Source organism: Palaemon carinicauda, chromosome 40 (genome assembly GCF_036898095.1).
Source record: "Palaemon carinicauda isolate YSFRI2023 chromosome 40, ASM3689809v2, whole genome shotgun sequence".
In the NCBI taxonomy this organism is placed as follows: domain Eukaryota; kingdom Metazoa; phylum Arthropoda; class Malacostraca; order Decapoda; family Palaemonidae; genus Palaemon; species Palaemon carinicauda.
In genome coordinates, this window is record NC_090764.1 from 7,714,482 (window position 1) to 7,724,481 (window position 10,000).

Genomic DNA, 10,000 nt, shown 5'->3' on the forward strand with positions numbered 1-10,000 from the left:
TTGCTGCGGATAACCGCGATATTTCGAGAGAGGGAAATAAAATTGAAAGGTAGAGAAAGGGATATTACTTTTCTCTTTGTTCGAAATTAATGTTTTTTTTTTTTTTTCGTTAGGGACCTATAGCTTATTCTATACTTCCGGGTTAAAGTAATGCATTACGATTATGTTACAATATTAGTTTTCAAAATGTGATTACACACACACACACACACACATTATATATATATATATATATATATATATATATATATATATATATATATATATATATATATATATATATACACACACACACACATATATATATATATATATATATATATATATATACATACACTTTTAAATATAAACACTTTAACGCATTTGTACTTCTTATTAGTAGTCCTGGTTACACGTATATTGTAGTATATGGTTTAATTCATTTAGATCATACCATACACCAATAAAAAGATGATACATTAAACTATTCACAAATATAACAGGCTCCGTAACGCTTATTTATCAGTGCTCTCATTAGCTTTTTCCAAAGTTCAGTCCACACGAGAGGCAAATGCACAGCGGCCACTAGAATTCTCCCGGAATGCTACACGCTTAGACAGTGTTATCAGATCAAACAGTATAAGGATGACAGTTGTACTTGTGGCAAACATTTTACTTGGTCAGAGTGTAACCAGAGTTGTGTCAGGCGATAAGGTCCCTATAGTCATGAGTCCATCCTGTGTCTCAACAACGAGCATGGGTACTCAGATGGTTTACCCGTAGTTTCGTTGTCTACTCAAAACTTTTTATTTATCTTTTTATTAAAAAGTTAAATTACATATTCTTTATAATCACAATATTTACAGTATAATCACATTTAATTGCATTTTTCTATAAAAAAAATCCATCTAATTTAACAATTTACAACATCACACATCTTGATTTTAATTTTTAGTCACTCAAAAACAATAATTTATATACACAAAACTGGTAACTCTGCACGCCGTGCATTTACCCCTCCTGTAGAAACGGCCCCTCATTAAGTTACTTACGCACAGATGCCTTTTCAAAATTACTACTCTTGTCCCTTCAGATTTTGGCCACTACTCACGCAGGCCTTCCAATTGTATTCCACAACTTTTTAAGAGTCCCTTCATCTCATTACATCTAAATATCATTCACATCCATTACAACCGTCAGGTTTATCAACTAGTCAAAATATTCACTCAATCAGCATATACTGTTCTTTTAAGATTAACCATAATTTTATCCATTCATTATCTTTAAACTATAAATGATATTGCCCATAGATATCGTCTCACTCTCAGATTGCTATCTAAAAGGCTACTATGTCATATACCCGGGTATAGTTATTTTAGTTAACTTTTTTATCGGAGGCATTTGTATCTTACAGGTTTTTTTTTTTTTTTTTTTTTTTTTTTTTTTTTTTTTTTTTTTTTACGCTACGCACTAGCCCTACTATTTGCCATTGTTTTTAAGCTATCAAGTTGGCATGGTATACAATAAGTCTTATTACTATAACACAGAGAGAGAGAGAGAGAGAGAGAGAGAGAGAGAGAGAGAGAGAGAGAGAGAGAGAGCGCATCCTCACCCAATACTGACTTTTGCAAGTTTATTTCTTTTTTCGAACAAAGCCTAAATTCGTTATGTAGTATACATTTTTTATTTTTGGAACAAAGCCTAAATTCGTTATGTAATGTTACAACAGATTCGCCATGCTTCCCTATCTCTGCAGTACTGGCTTTCAATTTTGTTATCCGTTTAACTTCTTATAAAACTCAAGGTAGTTTAGTCCAATAAATACCGGTAGCCATCGATAGTATGAACAGTGTTAGACCGTTACAATGATTTGTGTTGAACCATTACAAATTTAGGTTGACAAGTTAACATGCGCCTGGCTGGGTCGGAGTTCGAGCTGCCACTGACATGTGAATCAGTGTTGCCAGATGGGTAGTCTAAAAATCCCCAAAACAACCTAAAAATCCCCATTACCACAAATATATTTTCTTCTGATCATGTAGCCTTTACTAGTATAGAAATTACTCACTATACTTCATATAAGCTCAAGTAAACTAATTGCAACAATATAAACTTTTACTCATCTTTGTTTCTTCTTCATAGAAATTTTTACATAATATCCCCATCAGACATCCGAAATCCCCAAATCTAGGGATAAATCCCCATACCTGGTAACACTGCGATGATGTGATTTCAATTATCTTCCGCTTGGGCAATTCTGACTGTTGATTACGCCCTTGCCTGGTGATCTCAGTTTTAACGATTATCACCCGACTAAATCCACCGAGTTTGGCTTCAAGTATCTAAATTTATCTTCGTCTAATAACTAATTGGACAGTGAGCCAATTACATTAGCTTGCCTAGAACCAACTGTACTTTCGAACAGTATTAAAACTAACATTCAGTATAATGCCCTATCTTTCCAGTTCAATAAAGGGTAGTTTTCCTTTATCAAATCAAATATGGTTAAATAGCAAATCAATTTAGGGTGCATAACTGATACACCGAAAGTTTTAGCAAGATAAATTCTAATGTATTCGAGGCTTTTCGTAATTCATCTACTTTTGTGCAATTTCTTTTGTAAAATAAGAATTTCCTAAAGTTTACGTACACTCAGAACATACCAAGTAGTTTTAGAACTTAACATTGTGGTGAGAAGTTGAAGCTGTACAATACACAAGGAAGAGCTCACGTGATCAAGCTAGCCCTCTTATTCCTCTTATTAGACATTTAGATGCTTGGAATATTGTTCCTTTAACTAATTTTTTTCTGGACTGCTATGAAAAAAGAATTTGTACCATGCTGATAAATCAAACTGATCAAGGTTAACCCCATAACTTTTAGAAGGTTCGGAATTTTCTAGCTTTCGCATACTTCTCAGGAAATTACTTAAATTTCCTTTTACCCTCGATTCTGATTTTCTGGCTTTTCTTTCATTACTTAAAATTCAACAAAATAGCGTACCAAAATTTAATGGTTTTTTATTATGAGATGTTCAGTAACTACCACTTAAATCTTATTTCAGGGAAGATAGGATTAAAATTAGTTAAAAAAAAAAAACTAAGTTACGAAGAACTCGGTCAATATTTCCTGTTGTCAAGTTATGTGGGGCTAAATTTAGATTCACAATAGACCTTTTACAATAATTTCATAACTGATAACACATTTCACACAATTTCTAATGTTTAACTAAATTTTACAAATTTAATAAAAAAAATATTAGAACATTTAACTAGTTCTTTACAAACTTCGTATCTGAGCACTGTAACAAACTTAAAATTTTTTTTACAAACTCAATCACCACCTGCCATGCATGCTCTATAGATACCTTGAGGATGTTACACAAGACATATTGTTATATGCACCATAACTATATATGTTCCACTCTCTATAATAAAGGCAATCAGGAATTGTGAGCTTCTCGCCAAAACAGTTTCTCTACTTGCTTGAGACTACAAAGTCTTTATTTTTGCTCTATACAAATCCGAGAAAATATGCAGCTCCCCGGGTAAACAGCTTCAGCTACGAGGCTAAACAGCTACCAAGTCTGTCTCTGATAAGATGATTTTAAATATGCAGGCTTCTCGCCAAAACAGCTTCTCTGCTTACTTGAAGCCACTAGTTCTATTTCTCTATGTGAAATCGTGAATCTATGCAAAATTAGTCTCAGTGGTCTAGTTTTAGATGAATTTTCCCTCTCCCGCCCCCCCCCCCCCAGGAGGACGATTCCTCCCTCCCTCGGCCTCCCAGGAGGACGAATCCTCCCTCCCCCGCCTAACCAGGAGGACGAATCCTCCCTCCCCCGGCCTCCCAGAAGGAAGAATCCTCACTCCCTCGGCCTCCCAACAGGACTATTCCTACCTCCCTTGGCCTCCCAGGAGGACGAATCCTCCCTCCCTTGGCCTCCCAACAGAATTATTCCTCCCTCCTCCACTCTCCCAGGAGGACGAAAACCTCCCTCTCCCGGCCTCCCAGGAGGATGAATCCTTTTTACCCCGGCCTCCCAGGAGGACGAATCCTCCCTCCCCGGAGTCTCAGGAGGAAGAATCCTACCTCCCTGGCCTCCCAGTAGGAGGAATCCTCTCTCCCCAGCCTAATTCTCCCTCCCCGGCCTCCTAGGAGGAACCCTCCCTCCCCGACCTCCCAGAAGGAGGAATTCTCCCTCCCTGCCTTCCCGGGAGGACGAATCCTCCTCCCTCCCCCGGTCTCCCGGGAGGACGAATCCTCCTCCCTCCCCCGGTCTCCCGGGAGGACAAATCCTCCTCCCCCCCCCGGTCTCCCGGGAGGACGGATCCCCCTCCCTCCCCCGGTCTCCCGGGAGGATGAATCCCCCTCTCTCCCCCGGTCTCCCGGGTAGACTAATCCCCCTCCCTTCCCCGGTCTCCCAGGAGGACGAATCCCCCTACCTCCCCTGGTCCCCCGGGAGGACGAATCCCCCTCCCTCCCTCGGTCTCCCGGGAGAACAAATCCCCCTCCCTCCCCTGGTCTCCCGGGAGGATGAATCCCCCTCTCTCCCCCGGTCTCCCGGGTAGACTAATCCCCCTCCCTTCCCCGGTCTCCCAGGAGGACGAATCCCCCTACCTCCCCTGGTCCCCCGGGAGGACGAATCCCCCTCCCTCCCTCGGTCTCCCGGGAGGACGAATCCTCCTCCCTCCCCCCGATCTCCAGGGAGGATAAATCCTCCTCCCTCTCCCCCGATCTCCCAAGAGGACGAATGCTCCTCCCTCCCCGGTCTCCCGGGAGGACGGATCCTCCTCCCTCCCCCCCCCCCCCGATCTCCCAGTAGGATGAATCCTCCTCCCTCCCCCGGTCTCCCGGGAGGATGAATCCTCCTCCCTCCCCCGGTCTCCCGGGAGGACGAATCCTTCTCCCTCCCCTCATCTCCCGGGAGGACGAATCCTCCTCCCTCCCCTCTCATCTCCCGGGAGGACGAATCCTCCTCCCTCCCCCGGTCTCCCGGGAGAACGAATCCTCCTCCCTCCCCCGGTCTCCTGGGAGGACGAATCCTCCACCCTCCCCCGGTCTCCCGGGAGGACGAATCCTCCTCCCTCCCCCGGTCTCCCGGGAGCACGAATCCTCCTCCCTCCCCCCCGATCTCCCGGAGGACAGATCCTCCTACCTCCTCCTGTCCCCCGGGAGGACGAATCCTCCTCCCTCCCCCGGTCTCCCGGGAGGACGAATCCTCCACCCTCCCCCGGTCTCCTGGGAGCACGAATCCTCCTCCCTCCCCCGGTCTCCCGGGAGGACGAATCCTCCTCCCTCCCCCCCCCCCGATCTCCCGGAGGACAGATCCTCCTACCTCCCCCTGTCCCCCGGGAGGACGAATCCTCCTCCCTCCCCCGGTCTCCCGGGAGGACAAATCCTCCTCCCTCCCCCGGTCTCCCGGGAGAACAAATCCTCCTCCCTCCCCCGGTCTCCCGGGAGGACGAATCCTCCTCCCTCCCCCGGTCTCCCGGAAAGACTAATCCTCCTCCCTCCCCCGGTCTCCCGGAAGGACGAATCCTCCTCCCTCCCCGCCCCGATCTCCCGGAGGACGGATCCTCCTCCTTCCCCCTGTCCCCCGGGAGGACGAATCCTCCTCCTTCTCCCCCGATTTCCTGGGAGGACAAATCCTCCTCCCTCTCCCCCGGTCTCCCGGGAGGACAAATCCTCCTCCCTCCCCCGGTCTCCCGGGAGGACAAATCCTCCTCCTGTCTCCCGGGAGGACGAATCCTCCTCCCTCCCCCGGTCTCTCGGGAGGACGAATCCTCCTCCCTCCCCCGGTCTCCCGGGAGGACGAATCCTCCTCCCTCTCCCCCGGTCTCCCGGGAGGACGAATCCTCCTCCCTCTCCCCCGGTCTCCCGGGAGGACGAATCCTCCTCCCTCCCCCGGTCTCCCGGGAAGACGAATCCTCCTCCCTCCCCCGGTCTCCCAGGAGGACAAATCCTCCCTCCCCGGCCTCCCAGGAGGAGGAATTCTCCCTCCCCGGCCTCCCAGGAGGACAAATCCTCCTTCTTCCCCCGGTCTCCCGGGAAGACGAATCCTCCTCCCTCCCCCGGTCTCCCAGGAGGACAAATCCTCCCTCCCCGGCCTCCCAGGAGGAGGAATTCTCCCTCCCCGGCCTCCCAGGAGGACGAATCCTCCCTCCCCCGACCTCCCAGGAGGATGAATCCTCCCTCCCCCGGCCTCCCAGGAGGACGAATCCTCCCTCCCCCGGCCTCCCAGGAGGACGAATCCTCCCTCCCCCGGCCTCCCAGGAGGACGAATCCTCCCTCCTCCGCCCTCCCAGGAGGACGAATCCTCACTCCCCCGGCCTCCCAGGAGGACGAATCCTCCCTCCCCCCGGCCTCCCAGGAGGACGAATCCTCCCTCCCCCGGCCTCCCAAGAGGAAGAATCCTCCCTCCCCCGGCCTCTCAGGAGGACAAATCCTCCTTCCTCCGCCCTCCCAGGAGGACGAATCCTCACCCCCGGCCTCCCAGGAGGACGAATCCTCACTCCCCCCGCCCTCCCAGGAGGACGAATCTTCACTCACCCAGCCTCCCAGGAGGAAGAATCCTCCCTCCCCCGGCCTCCCAGGAGGACGAATCCTCCCTCCCCCTGCCTTCCAGAAGGACGAATCCTCCCTCCCCCGGCCTCCCAGGAGGACGAATCCTCCCTCCCCCTGCCTTCCAGAAGGACGAATCCTCCCTCCTCCGCCCTCCCACGAGGACGAATCCTCCCTCCTCCGCCCTCCCACGAGGATGAATCCTCCCTCCCCCGGCCTCCCAGGAGGACGAATCCTCCCTCCTCCGCCCTCCCAGGAGGACGAATCCTCACTCCCCCGGCCTCCCAGGAGGATGAATCCTCCCTCCCCCGGCCTCCCAGGAGGACGAATCGTCCCTCCCCCGGCCTCCCAGGAGGACGAATCCTCACTCCCCCGGCCTCCCAGGAGGACGAATCCCCCCTCCCCCAGCTTCCCAGGAGGACGAATCCTCCCTCCCCCGGCCTCCCAGGAGGACGAATCCTCCCTCCCCCGGCCTCCCGGGAGGACGAAACCTTCCTCCCCCGCCCTCCTAGGAGGATGAATCCTCTCTCCCCCGGCCTCCCAGGAGGATGAATCCTCCCTCCCCCGGCCTCCCAGCAGGACGACTCCTCCCTCCCCCGGCCCCCAGCAGGACGAATCCTCCCCGACCTTCAAGAAAATAAAGTTTCAGCATTATTAATAGTTGATACTAAAGTATGCGTTTCCGAAAGTACCCATTTCTGACTTATATATGTTGACAGAATAAGTCGCCAAGGTAAAGATACTTCAATATCAATAAGTTCAGGTGGTAAACTAGGTATCGAATAGACTGCAAAGCCTTTTCGGTGCTATTATAGTATGCTATCTACCGTCGAATTTCTACTATAGTATGGTATCTACCACAAAGTATGTTATCTACCGTCAATGTTAATCCTCCTGTTTGATGAGGATTATCAAACAGATTACTTACCACCAGTATGTTATCCTCATTGGACTTTAATGATAGTTTAATAATATTTATTGGAAGGACGGCATGGATGCATAATTATAAACAGTTTTGTAGGTTCGGTTAAGTTGGGTTAGGTTAGATTAAGACATGGGTGCATAATTATAAGCAGTTTGTAAGTTAGGTTAGGTTGGGTTAGGTTAAGTTGGGTTGAGTTAGGTAAGGTTAGGTTAGGTTATCAAGTCGCTATTAATCCTCTTTATTAGAGGCGGATTAGCAAGTAGACCGTATCCTTAGGGACTGATGGTGGGTATCATACTATAGTCGGAGAGGGGTGGTAGATAGCAAAATCGGCGGTAGATAGCATACTATAATAGTACCGCCTTTTCATTATTTGCTTAAATACACCAGTTCTAGATGCAATGATTTACACAATACGGGTTTATTGCATTGGGACCTTAATTAGCTTTGGAGTTAAATAAGTTTAGAAAATGCTATCAAAATATAAGATACCATGACTAATGTGTTTACTGTTCTTAAAATATTTCATTTCGATCGTTATTACTTCTCTTTTAGTTTATTTCCTCGCTTCCTTACCTGATTGGGCTATTTTTCCCTGTTGAGCCCTATTGCTTTTTCAACTATGGTTATAGCTTAGCTTGTAATAGAAAAAAAGTACTAGGGACTTGTTAGGTTTATAACGGGCAGAAAACTTTCAATATTTAAATTTTTTTAATTACTATTTAAATTTACCGTACTACATTTAGCTTCAAAATATTAAATAAAAGAAAAAAAAATTTCCAAGTTCAATCCCACAATAAGTAATTTATATTATGAACTTTGCCATTCTAAGTTTAGTTGCTTTAAAGTGTTATCTACCTGATTAAAAGACAAAAACAAAATTTCAAGTCACTAAGAGTTTTCGTATAACATTGCAAACACCTATATTATATTAATTTATAGTACCCAATACAACATATCGAAATATAAAATACATCGAATCCAATTATTACAATGAGGGTTTAATAGAGCTGCAGTATACAAGAACAGACAACAGCTGAGAAAATCAGCGGGGAGGGTCCCACAAGCACTGCAAAGGGTTCGCAATTACATAAACATTACGAACGCAACAAGACAGCAACACCATTAAGACTATACCTACCCTTTGAAGAACTAATTTCAAAGAATTTGTTCCAACCGAATCCAAGTATGGATTATGAAATTTTAAGCATTGATATGGAAGAAATTAATATACACCCAAAAACAGAAGCCAAAACATGGCAACTGTAGGAACCCAATGGACGTTAGCAAGGCAACGGCCTCAGTGCTTCACGCGATAGGAGTTTAATGCTCTTAAAACTATTGTAAGCATACATTCTGTAGCACCCAGAAACCTTCAAATGATTACCAGAATAAGACCTAACTACAGTAACGCCTTGGAAACAAAGTACTGTATACCCATGTCTGGCTGATTGGGAAGAGTAACATTTCGATACTTAACAGTAACAATATTTAACCTAACTCTGAAAAGCAACAGATTAGTACAGATAACCTGGTGTATACAGTTACAGTACACTATAAATGGTAGACTTTAGTCTGCCATGTATACCCCTTAGGCCAACCTTGCCAGTGGCCCATAAAACATGTGTGAATATGAATTTAAGCGTACTAATCACAAACTAGTAAGTTGCTGTTATTGATTCATTAACAAACGTGCTTAATATAAAAATTTATTCTAAAGGATTAAATCAAGACTTATTTAATGAATTATTAACTAAAGAAAATAGATTATATACAGATTTTTTTTATACAGACATACTTTTAACTTTACAGCGTAAGGTTTCTTGTTCAAACAATTGAATTTCCACAGCTTAAGCACTGTTCAAGGTTTTAACCAAATATAAAATTTGCACAGCTTTAGCTCCAGCATTAAAAGGCAATACGCGGAATATTAAAAAAGAGGTATAGTACAAATACAGGTGTTTAAGCTACAATAATTTAAAGAACTTAAAATCTAAACTACAGAACTGTACACACTAGGCAAAAGGTACGTACACCAGTTTATGCTTTAAGTACGCCAAAAATATTTAATGCTTTTAACATATATCTGGCCTAGAAACGGACAAGTGATTGGCACTTCCACCAGTTTAGGGTATGAAGCCAACATATATTTAGCTTAAAGTGTATTAAAAGTAATAACCTAAACTAAAAAAAAAAAAAAAAAAAAAAAAAAGGGTACTTTCGCCCGTTAGTGATATCAAAACGTAATTTTTTAGATAATCTGAACAATCAATGTTGAATAACGTACTGCGTTCTTTCTATAAAGATGTCGAATAATTATTTAAAATAAATTTGGTATCAGACCTCAATAGATCGTTGCCAATAGATACACAACACAAAACAATTGGAGTAAATTTAAAAGTACGAATTTAAGGCGTCCTAAATCTTAAATCAGAGTAAAATCCATATCTTCAAAGTGACTATCCGTCCTCAACATGAAACATATCTTGTAAGCATAACATTCCATTAAATCTTACCTTGTGAAGTAGCCAA

General features: G+C 45.0%; 1 protein-coding gene and 1 long non-coding RNA gene across 2 annotated transcripts in view; one reads left to right on the forward strand and one right to left on the reverse strand.

Moving 5' to 3' along the window:
* The window catches only part of Tap42 (immunoglobulin binding protein Tap42), a 191,498-nt gene that overhangs the window by 181,221 nt on the left and 277 nt on the right, over positions 1-10,000 (reverse strand). The gene's annotated exons all lie outside the window — the stretch shown is intronic.
* The window catches only part of LOC137631526 (uncharacterized), a 353,676-nt gene that overhangs the window by 1,970 nt on the left and 341,706 nt on the right, over positions 1-10,000 (forward strand). The gene's annotated exons all lie outside the window — the stretch shown is intronic.